General features: G+C 35.3%; 1 long non-coding RNA gene across 1 annotated transcript; it reads left to right on the forward strand.

Moving 5' to 3' along the window:
* The first annotated feature begins 958 nt into the window (after window positions 1-958).
* LOC144656628 (uncharacterized) lies at window positions 959-17027 on the forward strand. The gene is made up of 4 exons (XR_013571334.1): window positions 959-1063; window positions 15132-15288; window positions 15533-15693; window positions 16916-17027. It is a non-coding gene; the product is annotated as an uncharacterized LOC144656628 (long non-coding RNA).
* Window positions 17028-25171: the final 8144 nt, after the last annotated feature.

The following is a 25171-nucleotide window of genomic DNA, read 5'->3' on the forward strand; positions in this document are numbered from 1 at the left end:
GAGAAATGAAGATTCTCAAACCATCTTATCAGCACTTAAATTCCCCTCAGTGATCTCCACACACATCTTACTGCACCAGGTGCGAGTTCCTGTCTAGCGAGTCTCCTGGTGGTCAGAGTCGAGATTCTTATTACTTTCGTGTCTGACTTTGTATGAAGATTTGAAGTTCACGGAAACAAAGCCCTCTCTAGTAAACCAACAAAGTGTAGTATATGAATTTAAATGTAATTCGTGCGATGCGAATTATATTGGCTACACGAGCCGCCACCTTCACCTGCGCATCGAGGAGCACAGATACTCCGTAATTGGTAAACACCTTCAAGAACAACACAATCAAAAGCCGATCGACCTTCACAGCCAATTTGCCATCCTAAAGAAATGCCACGGAAAGTTTGAGTGCCTAATTTACGAGATGCTGCTAATTAGGAAAAAGAAACCATCCCTGAACACTCAAAAGGACTCCATACCAGCGAAACTGTTAACTTAGTTATGCACATTTTTCTGTTTTCCACGCTTCATTTATTGTAATTTAGTTTCACACTTTCTTTTCTATAAATATCGTTCTGTACCATGTAAAAATTTGCATTTGATAATGGTGACATTTCGTCGCCGAAACGTCATGTTTTAATAGCGTTGATTTTTATTCTGAAATGTGTTTCAAAATCTTCCGTTCTCAAATTACACTTGCAAAAAATATATGACGGAACGTGGCGCAGAATGTTTTGCCCTGCCCTGTAAGCAATATAGTTTTGATTTGTAGTTGATGCGTTATTAAATAACTACAAAGCAATTGCTCATTAGCAGGTGGTTTAAGAGTGTCAGTTATAAAATGCCATGTCTTGAAATCCCAGAGATTCGAGAGACGAGTTGCGGATATTAATAAATGGGTGTCACAGAAAATGATAAATGGACATTTATGAGTGACAGTTTAGCTATTTATAAATATTCAAACATAAGTAACAATTTCAAAGCAAACACTTCTGACTCACTTCTCGAGAACATTCAAATATTTAAGAATCGAGAGAAGACAATCATCTCAGTCTGTATTCAACCAACATCCGAGGTAGGTACTAAGTACCTAAGCGATTTAAACTGATTTACTTAAAGTTTTGACAAATTATAAAAAGGACATGTCTAACTTTAGTACACAAAAGCAGGAGTTTCTCGAGAATTTCGTAAAGGAAGTTAAAGCTGTCTTAATTCTTCATCGATGAAAATATCTCGACTGACAAAATTAGTTAGCTGGTTAAAAAGTCTCGATCGCTATCTTGGACTGCTTCCGCTGTCAAGCATTCATCGACGATATTTTCAAAGGTAAATTTGCATCTCGCTCGGATGTGGCTAAAAAAAGCAGAAGTCGCATGCAATCTCATTACAGCCAATAACCAAACACTCGGCTCACGATCCGGCTCAATTGCTTTGTATCAGTGTCGTAATTTTTGCTAGAAAGTATTTTTGATGGTCGTATTTGCGAAACTTAATTTTTTATAACTTTTGGTAATTTTCAAAATTACACTTGCAAGAAATATATAACGGAACGTGATGCGAAACGTTTTAATAAAATAAAATAGTTTCGAACTAATGGTCTAATAACCTGTCGTATACGCTGTAAAAATATTGACTTGATTTTTTTATTTAATACGTTATAAATTTGCGAGGAAATGTGTTTTAATACACAGCAATTGCTCATGAGCAGGTGGTTTAAAAGTGTCTGTTATATAATATCATGTCTTGAAACCCGAGAGATTCGAGAGGCCAGTTGCGAATAATAATTATCGGTGTCACAAAAGGATAAATTAGCACTTATTAATAACAGTTTAGCTATTAATAAATATTCATTCAGAAGCAACAATGTGAAAGCAAACACTTCTCGAAAGAATCGACACACGCGAATCATCTCAGTCAGTATTCAACCCACATTCAAGGTAGGTGCTAAGAACAAAGAGCAGGAGTTTCTCGCGCATTAATATTTTGAAAAAGCGGTTAAATTACATTTATTTATTAAACAGATTAAGAAAACGTCATGAATAACTTTAGAACACAAGAGCAAGGGTTTCTCGGGCTATTCATAAAGGAGATTAAAACTGGTTTAATTCTTGACCAATGAAAATATCTCAACCAATACTGAGAATTATATTTCAGCTGGTTAAAAATTGTCGATCGCTAAAAGTATTTTTCCACAAATTTCTCGACTTTAACAGACTATTATTTTTGGGCTGCTGCCCGCTGTCAAGCATTCATCGGCGATTTTTTCAAAGGTGGGTTTTCATCTCGCTCGGCCTTAATGAAATCATGCAGTGGGCTTATTTGTCCTATTTCTTACACTTTGCTATTCTTTATCAAAATGTAGTACGTTAGTTGATTGCCAGATTAGAGCAGTAATATTCCCGCTTTTGCTGGAATAAATAGAATATTTATTTAATGAAAGTTTCCTAGTATTTTGGGTATAATCTGCTTCGATGATTCCAGCAATAATGTGCAGAGTTTGTCCTTTGTTCTCAAATTCGCCTCATAAGTAATATCGCAAGAAACCAGGCCAGTGATTTACTATCGCAGTTTAAAAGGACAATGATAGATCTTAAACAAGATTGAATAAAAAAGATCGTAAAATATTTTCCTTTAGTTTTTTAAAGAAATAAAGTAAAATCAATTCAATTATGTTTGTTTTCCCGATTCTATCTATTTAAATATTATTAGTAGAAACTCAGCTGTGTTCTAATGGAAATCCGCGAATCTGATTGGTTCTCCCACTGATTTCTATTTTAACAATAGAGTGCTTCTGTCGAGGAACTATCGGCTGATAGTTCCCCCGCGGAAATTTGATGTTCTTAAAACAAATATTAGCCCGAGAAGCGAAGCTTCGAGGGCAAATATGCTAGTTTTAAGAACATCAAATTTCCAAGGGGCAACTATCAGACCGATAGTTCCGAGACAGAAACACTCTATTGTCTTTATTGTTAACCACTAAATTTTCTTCCGCGCGCACATACAAAAACAAGCATCGTGAATTATTTTTACTTTTGAGGATAAAAAACTCAATTGAAAGCCGAAATTTAACAAACGAAACAAAACCAGACGAGAAACCCACTAAATGCAGTGAATTTGGTTGGGTTTTTTTGTCTGCAGGCAGCTTGTTTACAAAAAAAAGTCACGGGCGGGCACTATCGATCCGGGCATTTTTCTCGGGAGGGCACTATGGGCTGATAGTGCCCTCCGACGGACGGGCACTATCGCGTCACGTGTTCAATTTAAACCAATCAGAATCGGAGAAAATTTAGTGGTGAACTATAATCGCCGATAGAAAACAGTCGCGCGCTCGCGTAGCTCTTTAAGCGGTAAATTTTCTTGATTTTTGTCTTCAAAGTGCACAATATTGTAGGTTTTGGACTGCAATCCTTTAGAGTTTCTACTAAAACAATTAGACTACTCGCCCTCGTTTTCTATGAGCGATAGTCAACTCGGCTGCGCCTCGTTGACTATTTGCTCATAGAAAACTTGGGCTCGTAGTCTAATTGTTAAATAGAAATACATATGTCCATTTTATACCTTGACATTCTTGTGAAAGCAATCGTTGTTGTTAAGGAGGTGAAAGTGTTTTCCCATATAACCCTGTTTAAAAAAAGCAGAATTCAGCAATAATGTGCAGAGTTTGTCCTTTGTTCTCAAATTCGCCTCATAAGTAATATCGCAAGAAACCAGGCCAGTGATTTACTATCGCAGTTTAAAAGGACAATGATAGATCTTAAACAAGATTGAATAAAAAAGATCGTAAAATATTTTCCTTTAGTTTTTTCGAAGAAATAAAGTAAAATCAATTCAATTATGTTTGTTTTCCCGATTCTATCTATTTAAATATTGATGTAATGTATATGAAATGATTCATATATGAAAATACATATGTCCATTTTAGACCTTGACATTCTTGTGAAAGCAATCGTTGTTGTTAAGGAGGTGAAAGTGTTTTCCCATATAACCCTGTTTAAAAAAAAGCAGAATTCGCATACAATTTCGTTAGAGCCAATAACGAAACATCCGAAACGCCATCAACAAACAATAGACATTTCGCACTTTCAGCATATTCCATATCGGCTCAATTGCTTTGTATCAGTGCCGTTATTTTTGTTAGGAACGTATTTGCGATGGTCCTATTGGCGACATTTTATTCATTTTAAATTTTGTCAATTTTCGAATTACACTTGCAAAAAATATATAACGGAACATGTCACAGAAAGTTTTAATTAAAATAAAATGTTATCGAACTAATGGTCTACCAACCTGTCTTATACGCTTTAAAAAAGACGGATTTGATTTCTATTTAATACGTTTTTAAATTATGAGAAAATGTGTTTTACTACACAGCAATTGCTAATGAGCAGGTGGTTTAAAAGTGTCTGTTATATAATGCCATGTCTTGAAACCCGAGAGATTCGAGAGGCCAGTTGCGAATTATAATTATCGGTGTCACAAAAGGATAAATTAGCACTTATTACTGACAGTTTAGCTATTAATAAATATTCATTCAGAAGCAACTATTTGAAAGCAAACACTTCTCGAAAGAATCAACACACGCGAATCATCTCAGTCAGTGTTCAACCAACATTCAAGGTAGGTGCTAAGAACAAAGAGCAGGAGTTTCTCGCGAATTTTGAAAAAGCGGTTAAGTTACATTTATTTATTTCACAGAATAAGAGAACGTCATGACTTACTTTAGAACACAAGAGCAAGGGTTTCTCGGGCTATTCATAAAGGAGATTAAAACTGGTTTAATTCTTGACCAATGAAATTATCTCAACCAATAGAATTATATTTCAGCTGGTTAAAAATTGTTGATCGCTAAAAGTATTTTTCCACAAATTTCTCGACTTTAACAGACTATTATTTTTGGGCTGCTGCTTGCTGCCAAGCATTCATCGGCTATTTTTTCAACGGTGGGTTTTCATCTCGCTCGGCCTTAATGAAATCCTGTAGTGGGCTTATTTGTCCTATTTCTTACACTTTGCTATTCTTAATCAAAATTCAGTATGTTAGTTGATTGCCAGATTAGAACAGCAATATTTCCGCTTTTGCTGGAATAAATATAATATTTATTTAATGGAAGTTTCCTAGTATTTTGGGTATAATCTGCTTCGATAATTCCAGCAATAATGTGCAGAGTTTGTCCTTTGTTCTCAAAGTCTCCTCATAAGTGGTATCGCAAGAAACCAGGCCAGTGATTTAATATCGAAGTTTAAAAGGACAATAATAGATCTTAAACAAGATTGAATTAAAAAGATCGTAAAATATTTTCCCTTAGTTTTTTCGAAGAAAGAAAGAAAAACCATTTTTTATTTTGTTTTACCATATCCAAATAAATATTAATAGAAATACATATGACCATTTCAGACCTTGACATTCTTGTAAAAGCAATCGTTGTTGTTAAGGAGGTGAAAGTGTTTTTCCATTTAACCCTGGCTAAAAAAAGGCAGAATTCGCATACAATTTCATTAGAGCCAATAACAAAACACCCGAAACGCCATCAACAAACAATAGACATTTCGCACTTTCAGCATATTCCATATCGGCTCAATTGCTTTGTATCAGTGCCGTTATTTTGTTAGGAAAGTATTTGCGATGGCCCTATTGGCGACATTTTATTCATTTTAAATTTTGTCAATTTTCAAATTACACTTGCAAAAATATATAACGGAACGTGTCACAGAACGTTTTAATTAAAATAAAATGTTATCGAACGAATGGTCTACCAACCTGTCTTATACGCTTTAAAAAAGACGGATTTGATTTCTATTTAATACGTTTTTAAATTATGAGAAAATGTGTTTTACTACACAGCAATTGCTAGTGAGCAGGTGGTTTAAAAGTGTCTGCTATATAATGCCATGTCTTGAAACCCGAGAGATTCGAGAGGCCAGTTGCGAATAATAATTATCGGTGTCACAAAAGGATAAATTAGCACTTATTATTGACAGTTTAGCTATAAATAAATATTCATTCAGAAGCAACAATTTGAAAGCAAACACTTCTCGAGTGCATTTAAATAGCGTAAGAATCAACACACGCGAATCATCTCAGTCAGTATTTAACCAACATTCAAGGTAGGTGCTAAGAACAAAGAGCAGGAGTTTCTCGCGCATTAATATTTTGAAAAAGCGGTTAAGTTACATTTATTTATTAAACAGATTAAGAAAACGTCATGACTAACTTTAGAACACAAGAGCAAGGGTTTCTCGGGCTATTCATAAAGGAGATTAAAACTGGTTTAATTCTTGACCAATGAAAATATCTCAACCAATACTGAGAATTATATTTCAGCTGGTTAAAAATTGTTGATCGCTAAAAGTATTTTTCCACAAATTTCTCGACTTTAACAGACTATTATTTTTGGGCTGCTGCCCGCTGTCAAGCATTCATCGGCGATTTTTTCAAAGGTGGGTTTTCATCTCGCTCGGCCTTAATGAAATCATGCAGTGGGCTTATTTGTCCTATTTCTTACACTTTGCTATTCTTTATCAAAATGTAGTACGTTAGTTGATTGCCAGATTAGAGCAGTAATATTCCCGCTTTTGCTGGAATAAATAGAATATTTATTTAATGAAAGTTTCCTAGTATTTTGGGTATAATCTGCTTCGATGATTCCAGCAATAATGTGCAGAGTTTGTCCTTTGTTCTCAAATTCGCCTCATAAGTAATATCGCAAGAAACCAGGCCAGTGATTTACTATCGCAGTTTAAAAGGACAATGATAGATCTTAAACAAGATTGAATAAAAAAGATCGTAAAATATTTTCCTTTAGTTTTTTCGAAGAAATAAAGTAAAATCAATTCAATTATGTTTGTTTTCCCGATTCTATCTATTTAAATATTAATAGAAATACATATGTCCATTTTAGACCTTGACATTCTTGTGAAAGCAATCGTTGTTGTTAAGGAGGTGAAAGTGTTTTCCCATATAATCCTGGCTAAAAAAAAGCAGAATTCGCATACAATTTCGTTAGAGCCAATAACGAAACATCCGAAACGCCATCAACAAACAATAGACATTTCGCACTTTCAGCATATTCCATATCGGCTCAATTGCTTTGTATCAGTGTCGTATTTGCGATGGCCCTATTGGCGACATTTTATTCATTTTAAATTTTGTCAATTTTCGAATTACACTTGCAAAAAATATATAACGGAACGTGTCACAGAAAGTTTTAATTAAAATAAAATGTTTTCGAACTAATGGTCTACCAACCTGTCTTATACGCTTTAAAAAAGACGGATTTGATTTCTATTTAATACGTTTTTAAATTATGAGAAAATGTGTTTTACTACACAGCAATTGCTAATGAGCAGGTGGTTTAAAAGTGTCTGTTATATAATGTCATGTCTTGAAACCCGAGAGATTCGGAAGGCCAGTTGCGAATAATAATTATCGGTGTCACAAAAGGATAAATTAGCACTTATTACTGACAGTTTAGCTATTAATAAATATTCATTCAGAAGCAACAATTTGAAAGCAAACACTTCTCGAATACGTTTAAATAGCGTAAGAATCGACACACGCGAATCAGCTCAGTCAGTATTCAACCAACATTTAAGGTAGGTGCTAAGAACAAAGAGCAGGAGTTTCTCGCGCATTAATATATTGAAAAAGCGGTTAAATTACATTTATTTATTAAACAGATTAAGAAAACGTCATGACCAACTTTAGAACACAAGAGCAAGGGTTTCTCGGGCTATTCATAAAGGAGATTAAAACTGGTTTAATTCTTGACCAATGAAAATATCTCAACCAATATAATTATATTTCAGCTGGTTAAAAATTGTTGATCGCTAAAAGTATTTTTCCACAAATTTCTCGACTTTAACAGACTATTATTTTTGGGCTGCTGCCCGCTGTCAAGCATTCATCGGCAATTTTTTCAAAGGTGGGTTTTCATCTAGCTCGGCCTTAATGAAATCATGCAGTTGGCTTATTTGTCCTATTTCTTACACTTTGCTATTCTTAATCAAAATGTAGTACGTTAGTTGATTGCCAGATTAGAGCAGTAATATTCCCGCTTTTGCTGGAATAAATAGAATATTTATTTAATGAAAGTTTCCTAGTATTTTGGGTATAATCTGCTTCGATGATTCCAGCAATAATGTGCAGAGTTTGTCCTTTGTTCTCAAATTCGCCTCATAAGTAATATCGCAAGAAACCAGGCCAGTGATTTACTATCGCAGTTTAAAAGGACAATGATAGATCTTAAACAAGATTGAATAAAAAAGATCGTAAAATATTTTCCTTTAGTTTTTCAAAGAAATAAAGTAAAATCAATTCAATTATGTTTGTTTTCCCGATTCTATCTATTTAAATATTAATAGAAATACATATGTCCATTTTAGACCTTGACATTCTTGTGAAAGCAATCGTTGTTGTTAAGGAGGTGAAAGTGTTTTCCCATATAACCCTGTTTAAAAAAAGCAGAATTCAGCAATAATGTGCAGAGTTTGTCCTTTGTTCTCAAATTCGCCTCATAAGTAATATCGCAAGCAAACAGGCCAGTGATTTACTATCGCAGTTTAAAAGGACAATGATAGATCTTAAACAAGATTGAATAAAAAAGATCGTAAAATATTTTCCTTTAGTTTTTTCGAAGAAATAAAGTAAAATCAATTCAATTATGTTTGTTTTCCCGATTCTATCTATTTAAATATTGATGTAATGTATATGAAATGATTCATATATGAAAATACATATGTCCATTTTAGACCTTGATATTCTTGTGAAAGCAATCGTTGTTGTTAAGGAGGTGAAAGTGTTTTTCCATATAACCCTGGCTAAAAAAAGGCAGAATTCGCATACAATTTCATTAGAGCCAATAACAAAACACCCGAAACGCCATCAACAAACAATAGACATTTCGCACTTTCAGCATATTCCATATCGGCTCAATTGCTTTGTATCAGTGCCGTTATTTTGTTAGGAAAGTATTTGCGATGGCCCTATTGGCGACATTTTATTCATTTTAAATTTTGTCAATTTTCAAATTACACTTGCAAAAATATATAACGAAACGTGTCACAGAACGTTTTAATTAAAATAAAATGTTATCGAACGAATGGTCTACCAACCTGTCTTAGACGCTGTAAAAAAGACGGATTTGATTTCTATTTAATACGTTTTTAAATTATGAGAAAATGTGTTTTACTACACAGCAATTGCTAATGAGCAAGTGGTTTAAAAGTGTCTGTTATATGATGTCATGTCTTGAAACCCGAGAGATTCGAGAGGCCAGTTGCGAATAATAATTATCGGTGTCACAAAAGGATAAATTAGCACTTATAACTGACAGTTTAGCTATTAATAAATATTCATTCAGAAGCAACAATTTGAAAGCAAACACTTCTCGAATACATTTAAATAGCGTAAGAATCGACACACGCGAATCATCTCAGTCAGTATTCAACCAACATTCAAGGTAGGTGCTAAGAACAAAGACCAGGAGTTTCTCGCGCATTAATATTTTGAAAATTACATTTATTTATTAAACAGATTAAGAAAACGTCATGACTAACTTTAGAACACAAGAGCAAGGGTTTCTCGGGCTATTCATAAAGGAGATTAAAACTGGTTTAATTCTTGACCAATGAAAATATCTCAACCAATACTGAGAATTATATTTCAGCTGGTTAAAATTTGTTGATCGCTAAAAGTATTTTTCCACAAATTTCTCGACTTTAACAGACTATTATTTTTGGGCTGCTGCCCGCTGTCAAGCATTCATCGACGATTTTTTCAAAGGTGGGTTTTCATCTCGCTCGGCCTTAATGAAATCATGCAGTGGGCTTATTTGTCCTATTTCTTACACTTTGCTATTTTTTATCAAAATGTAGTACGTTAGTTGATTGCCAGATTAGAGCAGTAATATTCCCGCTTTTGCTGGAATAAATAGAATATTTATTTCTTGAAAGTTTCCTAGTATTTTGGGTATAATCTGCTTCGATGATTCCAGCAATAATGTGCAGAGTTTGTCCTTTGTTCTCAAATTCGCCTCATAAGTAATATCGCAAGAAACCAGGCCAGTGATTTACTATCGCAGTTTAAAAGGACAATGATAGATCTTAAACAAGATTGAATAAAAAAGATCGTAAAATATTTTCCTTTAGTTTTTTCGAAGAAATAAAGTAAACTCAATTCAATAATGTTTGTTTTCCCAATGCTATCTAAATAAATATAAATAGAAATACATATGTCCATTTCAGACCTTGACATTCTTGTGAAAGCAATCGTTGTTGTTTAGGAGGTGAAAGTGTTTTCCTATATAATCCTGGCTAAAAAAAAGCAGAATTCGCATACAATTTCGTTAGAGCCAATAACGAAACATCCGAAACGCCATCAACAAACAATAGACATTTCGCACTTTCAGCATATTCCATATCGGCTCAATTGCTTTGTATCAGTGTCGTATTTGCGATGGCCCTATTGGCGACATTTTATTCATTTTAAATTTTGTCAATTTTCGAATTACACTTGCAAAAAATATATAACGGAACGTGTCACAGAAAGTTTTAATTAAAATAAAATGTTATCGAACTAATGGTCTACCAACCTGTCTTATACGCTTTAAAAAAGACGGATTTGATTTCTATTTAATACGTTTTTAAATTATGAGGAAATGTGTTTTACTACACAGCAATTGCTAATGAGCAGGTGGTTTAAAAGTGTCTGTTATATTATGCCATGTCTTGAAACCCGAGAGATTCGAGAGGCCAGTTGCGAATAATAATTATCGGTGTCACAAAAGGATAAATTAGCACTTATTACTGACAGTTTAGCTATTAATAAATATTCATTTAGAAGCAACTATTTGAAAGCAAACACTTCTCGAAAGAATCAACACACGCGAATCATCTCAGTCAGTGTTCAACCAACATTCAAGGTAGGTGCTAAGAACAAAGAGCAGGAGTTTCTCGCGAATTTTGAAAAAGCGGTTAAGTTACATTTATTTATTTCACAGAATAAGAGAACGTCACGACTTACTTTAGAACACAAGAGCAAGGGTTTCTCGGGCTATTCATAAAGGAGATTAAAACTGGTTTAATTCTTGACCAATGAAATTATCTCAACCAATAGAATTATATTTCAGCTGGTTAAAAATTGTTGATCGCTAAAAGTATTTTTCTACCAATTTCTCGACCTCCACGAAGTAATATTTTTGGACTGCTGCTCGCTATCAAGCATTCATCGGCTATTTTTTTCAAAGGTGGGTTTTCATCTCGCTCGGCCTTAATGAAATCCTGTAGTGGGCTTATTTGTCCTATTTCTTACACTTTGCTATTCTTAATCAAAATTCAGTATGTTAGTTGATTGCCAGATTAGAACAGCAATATTTCCGCTTTTGCTGGAATAAATATAATATTTATTTAATGGAAGTTTCCTAGTATTTTGGGTATAATCTGCTTCGATAGTTCCAGCAATAATGTGCAGAGTTTGTCCTTTGTTCTCAAAGTCTCCTCATAAGTGGTATCGCAAGAAACCAGGCCAGTGATTTAATATCGAAGTTTAAAAGGACAATAATAGATCTTAAACAAGATTGAATTAAAAAGATCGTAAAATATTTTCCCTTAGTTTTTTCGAAGAAAGAAATAAAAACCATTCTTTATTGTTTTACCATATCCAAATAAATGATAATAGAAATACATATGACCATTTCAGACCTTGACATTCTTGTGAAAGCAATCGTTGTTGTTAAGGAGGTGAAAGTGTTTTTCCATATAACCCTGGCTAAAAAAAGGCAGAATTCGCATACAATTTCATTAGAGCCAATAACAAAACACCCGAAACGCCATCAACAAACAATAGACATTTCGCACTTTCAGCATATTCCATATCGGCTCAATTGCTTTGTATCAGTGCCGTTATTTTGTTAGGAAAGTATTTGCGATGGCCCTATTGGCGACATTTTATTCATTTTAAATTTTGTCAATTTTCAAATTACACTTGCAAAAATATATAACGAAACGTGTCACAGAACGTTTTAATTAACATAAAATGTTATCGAACGAATGGTCTACCAACCTGTCTTATACGCTGTAAAAAAGACGGATTTGAATCCTATTTAATACGTTTTTAAATTATGAGGAAATGTGTTTTACTACACAGCAATTGCTAATGAGCAAGTGGTTTAAAAGTGTCTGTTATATGATGTCATGTCTTGAAACCCGAGAGATTCGAGAGGCCAGTTGCGAATAATAATTATCGGTGTCACAAAAGGATAAATTAGCACTTATTATTGACAGTTTAGCTATTAATAAATATTCATTCAGAAGCAACAATTTGAAAGCAAACACTTCTCGAGTGCATTTAAATAGCGTAAGAATCAACACACGCGAATCATCTCAGTCAGTATTCAACCAACATTCAAGGTAGGTGCTAAGAACAAAGACCAGGAGTTTCTCGCGCATTAATATTTTGAAAATTACATTTATTTATTAAACAGATTAAGAAAACGTCATGACTAACTTTAGAACACAAGAGCAAGGGTTTCTCGGGCTATTCATAAAGGAGATTAAAACTGGTTTAATTCTTGACCAATGAAAATATCTCAACCAATATAATTATATTTCAGCTGGTTAAAAATTGTTGATCGCTAAAAGTATTTTTCCACAAATTTCTCGACTTTAACAGACTATTATTTTTGGGCTGCTGCCCGCTGTCAAGCATTCATCGGCGATTTTTTCAAAGGTGGGTTTTCATCTCGCTCGGCCTTAATGAAATCCTGCAGTGGGCTTATTTGTCCTATTTCTTACACTTTGCTATTCTTAATCAAAATGTAGTACGTTAGTTGATTGCCAGATTAGAGCAGTAATATTCCCGCTTTTGCTGGAATAAATAGAATATTTATTTCTTGAAAGTTTCCTAGTATTTTGGGTATAATCTGCTTCGATGATTCCAGCAATAATGTGCAGAGTTTGTCCTTTGTTCTCAAATTCGCCTCATAAGTAATATCGCAAGAAACCAGGCCAGTGATTTACTATCGCAGTTTAAAAGGACAATGATAGATCTTAAACAAGATTGAATAAAAAAGATCGTAAAATATTTTCCTTTAGTTTTTTCGAAGAAATAAAGTAAAATCAATTCAATAATGTTTGTTTTCCCAATGCTATCTAAATAAATATAAATAGAAATACATATGTCCATTTCAGACCTTGACATTCTTGTGAAAGCAATCGTTGTTGTTTAGGAGGTGAAAGTGTTTTCCTATATAACCCTGGCTAAAAAAAAAGAATTCGCATACAGTTTTTATTATAGCCAATAACGAAACACCCGAAACGCCATCAGCAAACAATGTACAGGCGGCACTTTCAGCATATTTCAAACCGGCTCAATTGTTTTGTATCAGTGTCAACATTTTTGTTATGAAAGCATTTACGATGGATTTATTGGCGACACCCTATTCATTTTAAATGTTGGCAATTTTCAAATTATACTTGCAAAAATATATAACGGAACGTGTCACAGAACATTTTAATTAAAATAAAATGTTATCGAACTAATGGTCTACCGCCCTGTCCTGTAAACAATATAGATTTGATTTGTATTTAATACGTTATTAAATTACTACAAAGCAGTTGCTCATGAGCAGGTGATGAAAGAGTGTCAGTTTATATAAAATTCCATTTCTTGAAATCCGAGAGATTCGAGAGACCAGTCGCGTATATTAATAAATCGATGTCACAAAATGATAAATAAGCACTTACGAGTGACAGTTAAGCTGTTAATGAATATTGAAACAGAAGTAACAATTTCAAAGCAAACACTTTTCGAGTGCATTTAAATACGTAAGAATCGGGATACGAGAATCATCTCTGTATCTATTCAACCAGCATCCAAGGTAGGTACTAAGCACCAAGAGACGGAGTTTCTCGAGCATTTTCAAAGAGCGATTTAATTCGGCAAATTAATTTGTTTTGACAAAAATGTACATGACTAACTTTAGTACACAAGAACAGGAGTTGCTCGGGCTTTTTATAAAGGAAATTAAAACTGGTTTAATTCTTGACCGATGAAAATTATAAGCTAGCTGGTTAAAAATTCTCGATCGCTTAAAGTATTTTTCCACCAATTTCTCGACCTCGACGGACCATTATTTTTGGACTGCTGCCTGCTGTCAAGCATTCATTGACGATTTTTTGAAAGGTGGATTTTCATTTTGCTCGGCTGGAATGACATCCTGTATTGGGCATATTTGTCCTATTCCATTACACTTTGCTATTCTTAATCAAAATTTAGTACGTTAGTTGATTGCCAGATTAGGGCAGCAATATTCCCGCTTTTGCTGGAATAAATAGTGTATTTTAATGCCCAGTAGTTTTCTTCGAACTATGCTTTTATTGCAGTTATGACGTCTTGATCAGCCACAACCATAGCGAATAAAGATCTGTCATTTTGTGCCATTTATATTGAAATATTAGTGGGTTGGTCCAGCAACGAAAGCATTTGACTGTTTGCATTTATCTTCTAAATTCGATTTGAAAGCTTTAAATTTTTAATTCTTCCATATGAACTAGAATTACAAAAGATTTTCAGCCACAACAACAGGCGTTTTGGGTAATGAATAATTAAATCTCTACATAATAAAACGAAATAATACCCTACCTTCTTGGAAGGTATGCTTTCATTCATAACTATCACACATTAACCGCATGTACTATAATGCTCAGAAGCAATATAAGACAGCGCAAGATCCAATTCATGTCGTTTAGTCATCTTCAGTCCTCAATCACTGCGATTTTCATAACAAAAACCTTCCATTAATTTGGAGACAGTTTAGTGAAGAGATGCACAACAAAATGTTTGGTGTAGGGCAAGTTGCTAATACTTAATCATTCCTTTTTTACAAAAGGGCCACAGTTGTTTTAGCTCAGAGGCACGGTATTGATGAGCTTACATCGGTTGCGTGTTGATCGATCGATGAACTTGAGAAAGATCGATTCTGAAGTTTGATTGTTTGTCTTTGATCGTTCTGCCGGTTTCAACTGAACTATTGTGTTTTTAAAATAAGGAAGCCCGCCTTTTGCCAAACTTTGCACTGCCTCATACTTTACTGTCCCACACACTCCAGAATAGCGTTTAATTTTGTTTGGCTTGTCTTCTCGTTTTAGATCACTTGTTGTACTGCACGTTGTTCTTTGCTATCAGTCGATATCATGAAGTTTGCTTGTGTTTTTGTGCTTGTTCTGTTGGTTGTGTCTGCGTCGTCCCGCGATCTTGGTGACCGCTTTCAGAATAGGAAAAGAGAAAATCTGGGAATGTTGGAAAGTAAGTGGATGAGAGTCCAAATATCAGCGTTAAAAATTATCCATAATATGTCTATTATTCATTTTGTATTGTCCAATGTCTTTAACGGTCCAATTACGAGCTTTTACTACTTACAGGTCATACAACCTTGCTATAAGTAGAGTTGCTTCTTTCGTGCACCATAACTTGATAGTGCACGCTAAAGCATGAACAAATTGTTAATTAACGCAATGATCTAACATGCGTTTGTTTGTTTACATGATAGGTCCCCAGCTAGAAGTGGTGGAGGACCAAGAAATGCAAGATGATAACATTCGCAGGAATGATTGTAATAATAGCCTGTATTGCGCTTTAGGTTGCAGCGGTTATTACGAGTGTAGCAAATGCTGCAACTATTGATTTGTGCACCAACCATGTGACCGCCAGGTTAGTTTATCTACTGGAAATGTTTAATTGTGCAGCCAAAAAAATGCACCTGAAAATAAAATGAAAATAAATAAGTTATTATTACACAAACAGGATATGAAATAAAAAAAATAAATTCATCAAATTAATCGTGTACTCGAGTTTTAGAGCCATCAACGTAAAATCCGGTAGATAGTGGATAGTGGCGAACGCACGATTTTGTTTTCGGGTCGGATAATTACTAGTTAAGTAATAAGCAGTTGTGTTCAGCGTAGCCATCATTCTCTGTAATGAAACTTAAACAAGAAATAAAAATATAGTTGCAATGATAACCAATCAAAAAGTACTTTCCGCCCAGTGTTGTTTCATCAGGAACGTTCTTTTTATGTCGAGATATATATTGTCCCGTGAAAGATCAGCCAACTTGCATTTATATCCTGTTTAACAAGTGCTTTTGGTGTTTTTTTTCTGCCCCCGCTGCTGCCAAACGTCTTTCTGAAAGACTTTAAGACGGAATCCACCAGGAAGTCGAGTAATGCTTATTTAAATTGGACAAAAATCGACTACCAGAACAATTTAAATCCTATTGCGTTTATTTCCTTCCCTTTATTATAGGTAAAGATGTAAGTAATTATCCGTGATAACACCAACAATAATTCCTGGTCAGAGTATGAGAAAATGAATTTCAAAGTTCACAAATTATAGACAAAATCTCACGTGTAGCCATTTTGTAAGTCGTCTTTAAGCGATTCAGTGGAACTTCGAAATTGGTTTTCGATGTTTGGTGTTGTTAGAAAAGATTTCTTTTCATAAGAAATTTGAAGCAGTATCACAAAAGTTTGCAATAAGGTGTAAATGATTTTGGTACAACAATTTCTTATCAGAGTCTTAGAAAATGAAATTCAAAGTTCACAAGCTATAGGCAAAAGCTCACGTCTTTTAAGCGATTCAGTGGTTTTCGATGTTTGGTGTTGTTAGAAAATATTTGAAGCAGTATCGCAAAAGCTTGCAATGAAGTGTAAATAATGTTGGTACATAATTTTGTCCAATAACTACTCGAAGTCCTGGCGGATTCCATCTTAAAATTCTGGTTGTAAACCCTCCTATGTAAACTTTCTTCCACCCCCTTCCCCAGTAGGCTGCTGTCAGCATTTTTTATAAGTCATCCCCGCCCATCCTTAACAACAAAGAAGAAAACACAAGATAAAGACTCATAATTACTTCTTCTTTCTGTTAATTACAGATTACTGATGTAACACCTGGCGTGTTCTCAAGATAGAGTGATGCCTCATATACGAAACGCTCCGCTTGGTGATGGTGGTATTTACCATTTTGTAGTTAGTTTGGAATGGAAATAAAAGTGTGCTCATTTCCAAGTGTATTTTGTACTTTCCAGAACTGGTAGGGATGAAGGAATTTTGGCCCATTTGTCGGTATTATCAAAATTAAAACATGACTGATTTTGCATGTTTTATTGTTCTGTCAAACTTTTAACAAACCTCACATACTACCGTCAAGACTAGGGGGAGGTGGGTTGTCTTTTCATAACTCTTTCTTACTTTCTCACTTTCAAAAACATTACCCTTTTAGAGATCTCAATGGGGTTGAGGCCTTTACGGTTAACTGTTGATATTTTGGCTTTTTACGGCTAACAGTTATTTTTTCCGTTACGGTTAATGGAAGTGTTAAAAATTAATTTCTATTTTTCAAACAAAAAATCAAAAAATAATTTCCATTGGTATAAAACATATTTAAGGTCTGAGGACCATCACATTGAAGATGTGTATATACAGAGCAACAGTCAGAGCTGTCAAAATGTCTTTTTACTAGTACCATGACACATTCGACAGACACTTCCAACACTTTCGGCCTTTCTAAGCACCCAAACATATAAATGGCAAGACAAAAACAGTTTTGACAAGAGATCTTTAGACCTTTAATCAGTTTCAGTGGCTGGATATATATATGTCTGAATTTATCAAAACCGGGTCAAAGAAAAGTGACGTCAGTATTCTTGAACAAGTACGTTACTGCGCGAATTGGCTTAAAACACCACAAGAAAGGGGAAAAAAAAAAGGAAATACAGCGCTGAAAGGTAGAGAAGAGAGAGGAGAAGAGGAAAAAAGACTGACATTCCCTTTAGTTTTTATATCATCGAGTTTGGCGAGAAAAAAACGCGTTTACAGCGATTTGCGCTCAAAACAGTGAAAATTTCCTTGACCTGGTTTTGATAAATTCAGACATATATATATATATATATATATATATATACACCGTTCAATAAGAATGTTAAAAGCAACATAGGACGCCAATTTATTCGTCTGATCGATAAGTGTTTTACGGTAGGGCATAAATTGAGAAAGATCTTCAACAGAAACACTCTGAAATTGAGCTACAGTTGCATGCCGAACATACAACAGATTATTGATGGGCACAACAAGGCCATTTTGAGAACAAACACATCACCGCCACAAGATCAAGCGGCAAGAACTGGGTGCAACTGTAGGAAAAAGGATGAGTGTCCCCTCAACGGAGAGTGTCTCTCTAAAGAAATTGTGTACCAAGCAGTCGTCACATCAAGTGATAAATCTGAATCGTACGTGGGGCTTACAGCAACAGAATTTAAAACGAGGTGGAGAAACCACCAGACGACATTCAAAAACGAACAAAGAAAAAATGACACAGAACTAAGCAAGCACGTCTGGGAACTAAAAAGCAAAAGAGAAAATTTTGTAATCAATTGGAAAATTCTGGCAAGAGCGAAATCTTACACGAACATTGTGAAGCGTTGCAACCTGTGCACAACAGAGAAGTTTATTATTATTACGAAGCCAAATTTAGCAACGCTAAATAAGCGTAATGAACTGGTGTCAACGTGCAGACACCGACGAAAGTTTATTTTGAAGCACAGCTTAAAATAGTGAAGTGTCTACACAGCGCGTGCAAGTTTGTTTAGAAAATTTTATTGCTCAGCACAAAGTAACAAAGCGCGCGCATTTATAACGATTATCTAACGGTTTTTTCTACGTTTCGAAGTCGCGTATAACAACATTGATGTGTAACGTAGTTAACGTAGCTCCAGATAATGGATATTAACTGATGAGTGGGCCAACTAATGTTGGCCTACGAAACAGAACTGTATTAACATCCATGACCTCAAGTTCTGAGTAGAGCAACAAGAAATTATACACAGCTCCTTCAATGTAGAGCACTATTCTGGATCAAACGGTGATCAGCACTTGTATTGTATTATATATATATATATATATATATATATATATTTGACGGTTAATATTTTTTAAGGATAACGATTAAAATTGTTCAATGTTTACGCCTAACAGCTTTAAATTTTGGCTGTTTTACTTTCGGCTAACGTCCAACCTCTTTTTAGTAGGATTCTACAAGTATAAAATGCAAATACGTCAATCTGATTGATTGAGCCACTCGTATACTATCGGCCGTTAGAATGGCCTAAACAAGTTGCACCACTCAATCAACCAGTTACAAGTGAATTCAAAACCAATCCACTTGGCTTGACGCAGACTTTTACCCACCTTTTACTTTTAACGATCCTGTAATAGACTCGCAACCGTTGAACTAATGGTGCCTCGTAGTGATATATTAGTCTGTCGACGACTACACGCAAGCAATCAGTTGCAGAAAGTACGTAACTAATATTTTTTTCTTGTTATATAAAAGTTCATTATAATTAATTTAAGAAACGACACATTTAATTGGATTCTCTGCTTCCAACAGTTACATAAACATAAAGCAAATCACCCAGCAGCTAGAAGACGTCCAGACTTCAAGTATTACTAATCGATCTTAAAACGATCAAACTGCGTTTTAAATGATTGAATTGGCAAAGCTTATTACGCCCATGAAGCATTGGCGATGAAACACCTGACTGACCACAGAAAACAGAAAACCCCACGCATGGATACAAATTCCATTTTATATCATAGATAATGAGATTTTCTCACGAAAAAACGATTGCGTACAAATGATACGTAAAATGCATTAGCCAATAGGAAAGGCGAACGAAGAAAACTCACTGGTGAAAAAACGTCGTTCGTCCAATCACAATCGCGAACGACGAAAAACAACTTGTGAACAACACCGTATCGCCATTTTGATTTACTATCTGATTCACCACATTAGTACGATTTTTATTCACTCGTAGAGTTGTATCAGAAAACTCACTCGTTCGCTACGCTCACTCGTTCGTTTTCTGATACTACTAAACTCGTGAATAAAAATCGTACGCGCGCATTTTCCATGGAGTTATCTCTATGTATGCGGCGGCTTTACATACGAACCCAGTTAAATCACATCTCCATGGAATTCCCTGAACATGGAGGGTATTAACTAGTGGAAGACATTTTTTACTCCTTTATATGAAGCTATTTTGGGGTTCAAAACAACGCTTCCATGGAGAGAAATTAGATGCTGGAACTAATGCAAATTATTTCGCCTTCAAACATTTTACAATGGTACACCTTAATACAAGAAAAATCAATCAATGTTCCAAGCGTAAGCCTTACATGTAAACCCAGGATAAATTTGTGTTTTATTTTGCAAATTAATTGTTGTCAACCATTTTATTATGTGCTTTCGTGCACCTTTGCAGAGTAATTATTACTCGCCCCGTTGACTATGCATAATCAAGCGTAAAACTTAATTCCTCCCTTCAAAACGCTGGGATAACTACACCAAACAAAGATAACATAGAGTATGCCCATGCCCGCTAAATGATTCTACTGAAAAATATATGCAATATTTTACCACACAAAAACGAACTGCCTGAAGAGCATTTGCTTTCCAAAGTATTTTTCCTATAAGTTGTAAGTCAAACAAATATTCTTTTTAGCAACGGATAAATTACTCTTCCTAGCCTTTTGCTACACGTTGGTTTATTAAGCAGCAACAGCGGTTTCAGAAGAGCTGTCACGACTTAACAGGGATTAAAATCTCACTGCCAATAAAGTATGCCACCCACTCCGCCCAAAGCGAAATCCAGAACAAAGCAATGTTTCATAGTGATACCACCTCGGTACCTTACAAAATGTTTCATCAAATGAACCAGTTGAATTTTCAATAAAGGGAACTTCTCAGATAGGTACCTTATAAACTGGTGGAAGCTTATTTATTCAAGTTATGGGATTGTTTTTAAAACGTACATAATAAAAAACAGGGTGATTTTTAAATATGGTACCCGCTCACCCATAACCACAACTTAATGACTTAAAAGAGATGAGATGTTTATCTCACCATAATAGAACTTTGCTCAAGGACATTTAGAACAAACAGAGTTTCACAATGATAGTTCTAGAGTGATAAGAAGCAAGATAGGATCGAACGAATGAGTAACAAACTTGCAAGAAAATTAGTAAAATTGTAACATTTCTTGCCCGCTGGCCCTATCCAACCAACAAAAAAAACGTCCCTTACACATTTTTGAGTCTAATGCTTGCGTGCGCTTTGCGCATGCGCATTAGACTCTTTGTTATATGAAAAAAGCTGTTAGCAATCCCAAGGGAATGGTTCGGGATCGATAGTCGTTCGCTGTAATGTAGAAAACAATGATCAGCTGCAAGAACGGACTCCGTACGGACACGCACGATTAGTTTCAATTAAAAACAGCCAATCAGCGACACGTGTTCCCACGCATAATTAAAAGTTCTTTCTCAAGTCACGATTATTCAACACTTGAACAGGACGAAATAATTTTCCAGTTAGACATTTGTAAGCTTTTTGTGAAAATAAATCTTCGTTTTCAGTTCAGTTAAGCACTTGTGTTTTCGTCTTGCTTAAAAAGCAAGACGTCTTTGAGAAAAAATATTTCGACGGCGACTCGCGTTTATTTACACAATGCGACCAAATATTTATTTTGTTTTAAAAAATAGAAAACTTTACCTCGGTTTTTGTATTTAAGTCATTCGAATTTTGACCAATTTTTTCTTTACAGTGCAAACAAAAACCTTCAAAAATAAAAGATGTACATGGATAAATGTAAATCAAGTTACGCGACTAAATCAAAATGCGTTTGTTTGGCCGCTTTGCAGTATTACACTGTCCCGGCCTTTGCCATACACTGAAATCGAATTTCATGCTTTTACGACTCTCAGAGATCTCAAGTTCTTCTTACAGCTAGAAAAATCATAAAATGGTTACATTGATATGGAAGTGATGATTCGCGAAATTTGTACATCATGATAAACAGTCTTCGCTCCTGTGTATGGTAGCTCGATAATAATTGCCTAGTTTCCAGCGTTCAAAAGATCATCATTATATTGACGTGAGCATTTACACCCGTTTTTAGGAAAATCTGTCACTAAGTGCTTACAGTACAATGGAGTAACAGTCACTATTTCAAGTGCTTTTATTGCAAAATCTGTTTCAAGAGTCATCATCAAAATGGTGAAAAATCTGAAAGAAAACGATGTGAAGTTCTTCAACCCTTGTTGTAATGAACATGCTTTTTGTAAATCGTCACGCAATCTTGTCCAAATGTTTAATCGTTTCTGCTTTTACGGACAATACGGAAGAAGTAACATCAACTCCTGTTCATACTTTAAATTTTGTGAAGCATATAACATTTATGACTGTTTCGTTTTCATCCATAATCATCCACGATGCCCCTAGCTTGCTATAAGCATTTTAAATTAAACTCCCGAACACAAACCTCTAACCAATTTTAACCGGCTTACGAAAACCGCGCAATCTGTATCACTATGCCATACGGCATTAGACTCATGTCACCCTTGGTGACCTATTTTTATTTCTGGCAGTGACTGAAAGATATTATCATTTGCAGTCGTTAGCGAGGTGTAGCCTGCCTGGCCGGCTTTCAAAGGAGAATGAGAAGGGAAGCTCGAGCGAGAAGCGAGAGACAAAAGGAGAGAGCACAAAGCCGGCGTTCAAAGGAGGGGAAGAAGGAAAGTTGGAGAGCTCCAACTCACCTTCTGGAACCATCCCCGTTGAACGCCGGTCACGCAGGTCATGGCAAGTGTTGAGCAGTGTGCTTTTCCTTCAAACATGTGAATTTGTCCACCCTCCACCCTTTGAAGGGGTAATTAATTACTGACTGTTCACAACAAACAAAGAAAAAGGGCGATCGGACCAAGTGTCTATGATGTAAAATTCCGTCAAATCAAATTTCTAATGAAAGAAAAGATACTCGCCCCGTTGAGTCGGCATAACCAAACGTAAAACTTAATTACTCCCCTTAAAACACTTGGCTGATTACGCGAAAACAAAGATAACATAGAGCATGCCCACACCTTGTAAACGATGCCACTGAATAATCCATGAAAACGCTTTACAAAACTTCTCCATTAAACCACATCTAGAACGAACTGCCTTAGACGTGAAGAGCATAAGCTTTGCAGAGTTATTTTTGTTCCTTGAGTTTTGGGTCAAACAGTTTTAGCAGTGAATTGTATCTTCAAACATGCAAATTATTCCACTCTTCACCATTTGGAGGAGTTAATTAATGGAATACTTAAAATATCGTGATGATTTCTCAGAGATTAACATCTCTCTTTAATCTGACTTTGCCAGAGGCGAATTTTCATTCAGAACAAATAGTGCTTCGCTGTGATATTAGTCACCTTCCAATCAGAAGCCAGGTTTAACCGCAAGAATAAACTGCAAACCGCAAGAGTAATTTGTCTTTATCACAACAACTTGAATGACAGATGTCAGTTGATAAATGCATGGCCATAAAGTATGCCACCCACTTTATTTCGCTCAGAAGGTATTCAGGTATTACGGGAGACGGTGATCAAGTCCAAGGCTTTTAGTTTAAGATAAGTTGGCTATCAACACCGTTCAAACATGCAGAAATACTGTTATATAATCTTGAACAATGTTAATATTAGTTTACATGCTTTACAATTAAGATATCTACATTTAATGCTTTTTTCCATCACAATTAATGGCACAATATCATGCTTTAAAACAAGGTCTGACAGAGTTTCCTTTTTTAAATGCCAAATCCGTCTAAATTAAGTTAACCGCGAAAGCCTCTTTTTACGATACTTTGATGGCTTAAAGACACCTTATTTTCATATTTGGAAAAAAAGTGTAAAATAAAGTTTTGAGCACAATGCTCAGTTATCGCAAACCTTTCTTGAAAGTCTTTGAGACGTTTACCAAGAGGCACAAATTTCGAACGCAAAAGTGTATCCAAAATATGCGAACCACTCATTCCCAATTTAAAATTGCGCTTCTTGCAGAGACTGTAAACCGTGTCGAGCCAAACCGAGCACTATACTCGTAACGAACTTTATGGTAAAAACAAAATTATTTTATTAACTCAAGAACTTTGATTAAAAAAATATATACAAATACCAAAATTCAATTATGTGTAATACATTTTGAACCACGTCAACATATTTATTGGTACTAAAAGGAATTCAAACGACTTTCTGAGCGCTTTATGGGCGTCATGTGTGGCTTCAAGGCAATTTCAACCTGGCAACTTCTTCGCGCCGCAACAAATACACTTTATCCCGCCGACTCCCTCAAACAATCCAGGCAAAGAATCGTCCAAAGGAAAAGCAAATGAACAAACAAAGCCAAAACCAAAATCTGCAGACTGGTCCGTACAGGAAACAAAAAACCTTCTGCATGCGTGGGCTGCATGCTCGTTTCGAAAAACTGAAGTCATCCTCAGCCAGAGTGCGCGCAGTAATTTGGAACGAGATTTACGAGAACTTCAAGAGCAGCTGCGATGGAAGTGAGCGTACTTTGCCTCAAGTTAAGAAGAGACAGCAAAATTTGGAATACGAATTTAAACAGCTTAAGCTGAAATCAAGTAAAACTGGCGAAGAAGGCCTGAATAAAATCAAAGAGAACTTTCCCTATTACAGCATTTGTGACCAAACAATGGGCTACCGTGACAGCGTAGATCCCGCCAAGATGAAAATTGAAAGTTCTTCAATTGTACCAAGTGCATCCGATGCCGAGAGTACTCCACAATCCACTTCTTCAGGGGCAAGGGAAAGGAAAGAATGTTCCGCAAGTACCGCCAGCTCGGAAAACGAAGACAGACATTCAACAAGTGCTGGCATGAAACGTGGATGCAACGAGGCGCGTGGTAAGGAATCACGGAAGAAGAAACGAGGAAAAAGTGACGAGAATGTTGGCACAGATGACTGGAGAGCGTTAAAAGAAATGTGGGAGAAAAGCCTTCAACAGGAAAATGAAAGGTTTGAAAAGTCAATGAAAATGTTGCAAGAGAATCAGAAGATGCAAATGGAACAAACAACATCCCTTTTATCCGGATTTAAAGATTTAATGAAGGATTTGTTGACGGAATAGAGACAGTTAAACTCTGCTCATGTACTGTTCTCGTTTTTTTTCTGAAAATTAGTCATTTGAACTTACTGAGTTGAACTTTAATGTAACAACGTTTTTTAAACTCATTCTAAAATTGTGCTTATAACAGAAACGATTTTCAAGCTTTAAATATTCATCTGTTCACGTTTCATAA

The sequence above is a fragment of the Oculina patagonica genome, chromosome 1, assembly GCF_052425735.1.
Source record: "Oculina patagonica isolate OP01 chromosome 1, crgOcupat, whole genome shotgun sequence".
Classification (NCBI taxonomy): Eukaryota; Metazoa; Cnidaria; class Anthozoa; order Scleractinia; family Oculinidae; genus Oculina; species Oculina patagonica.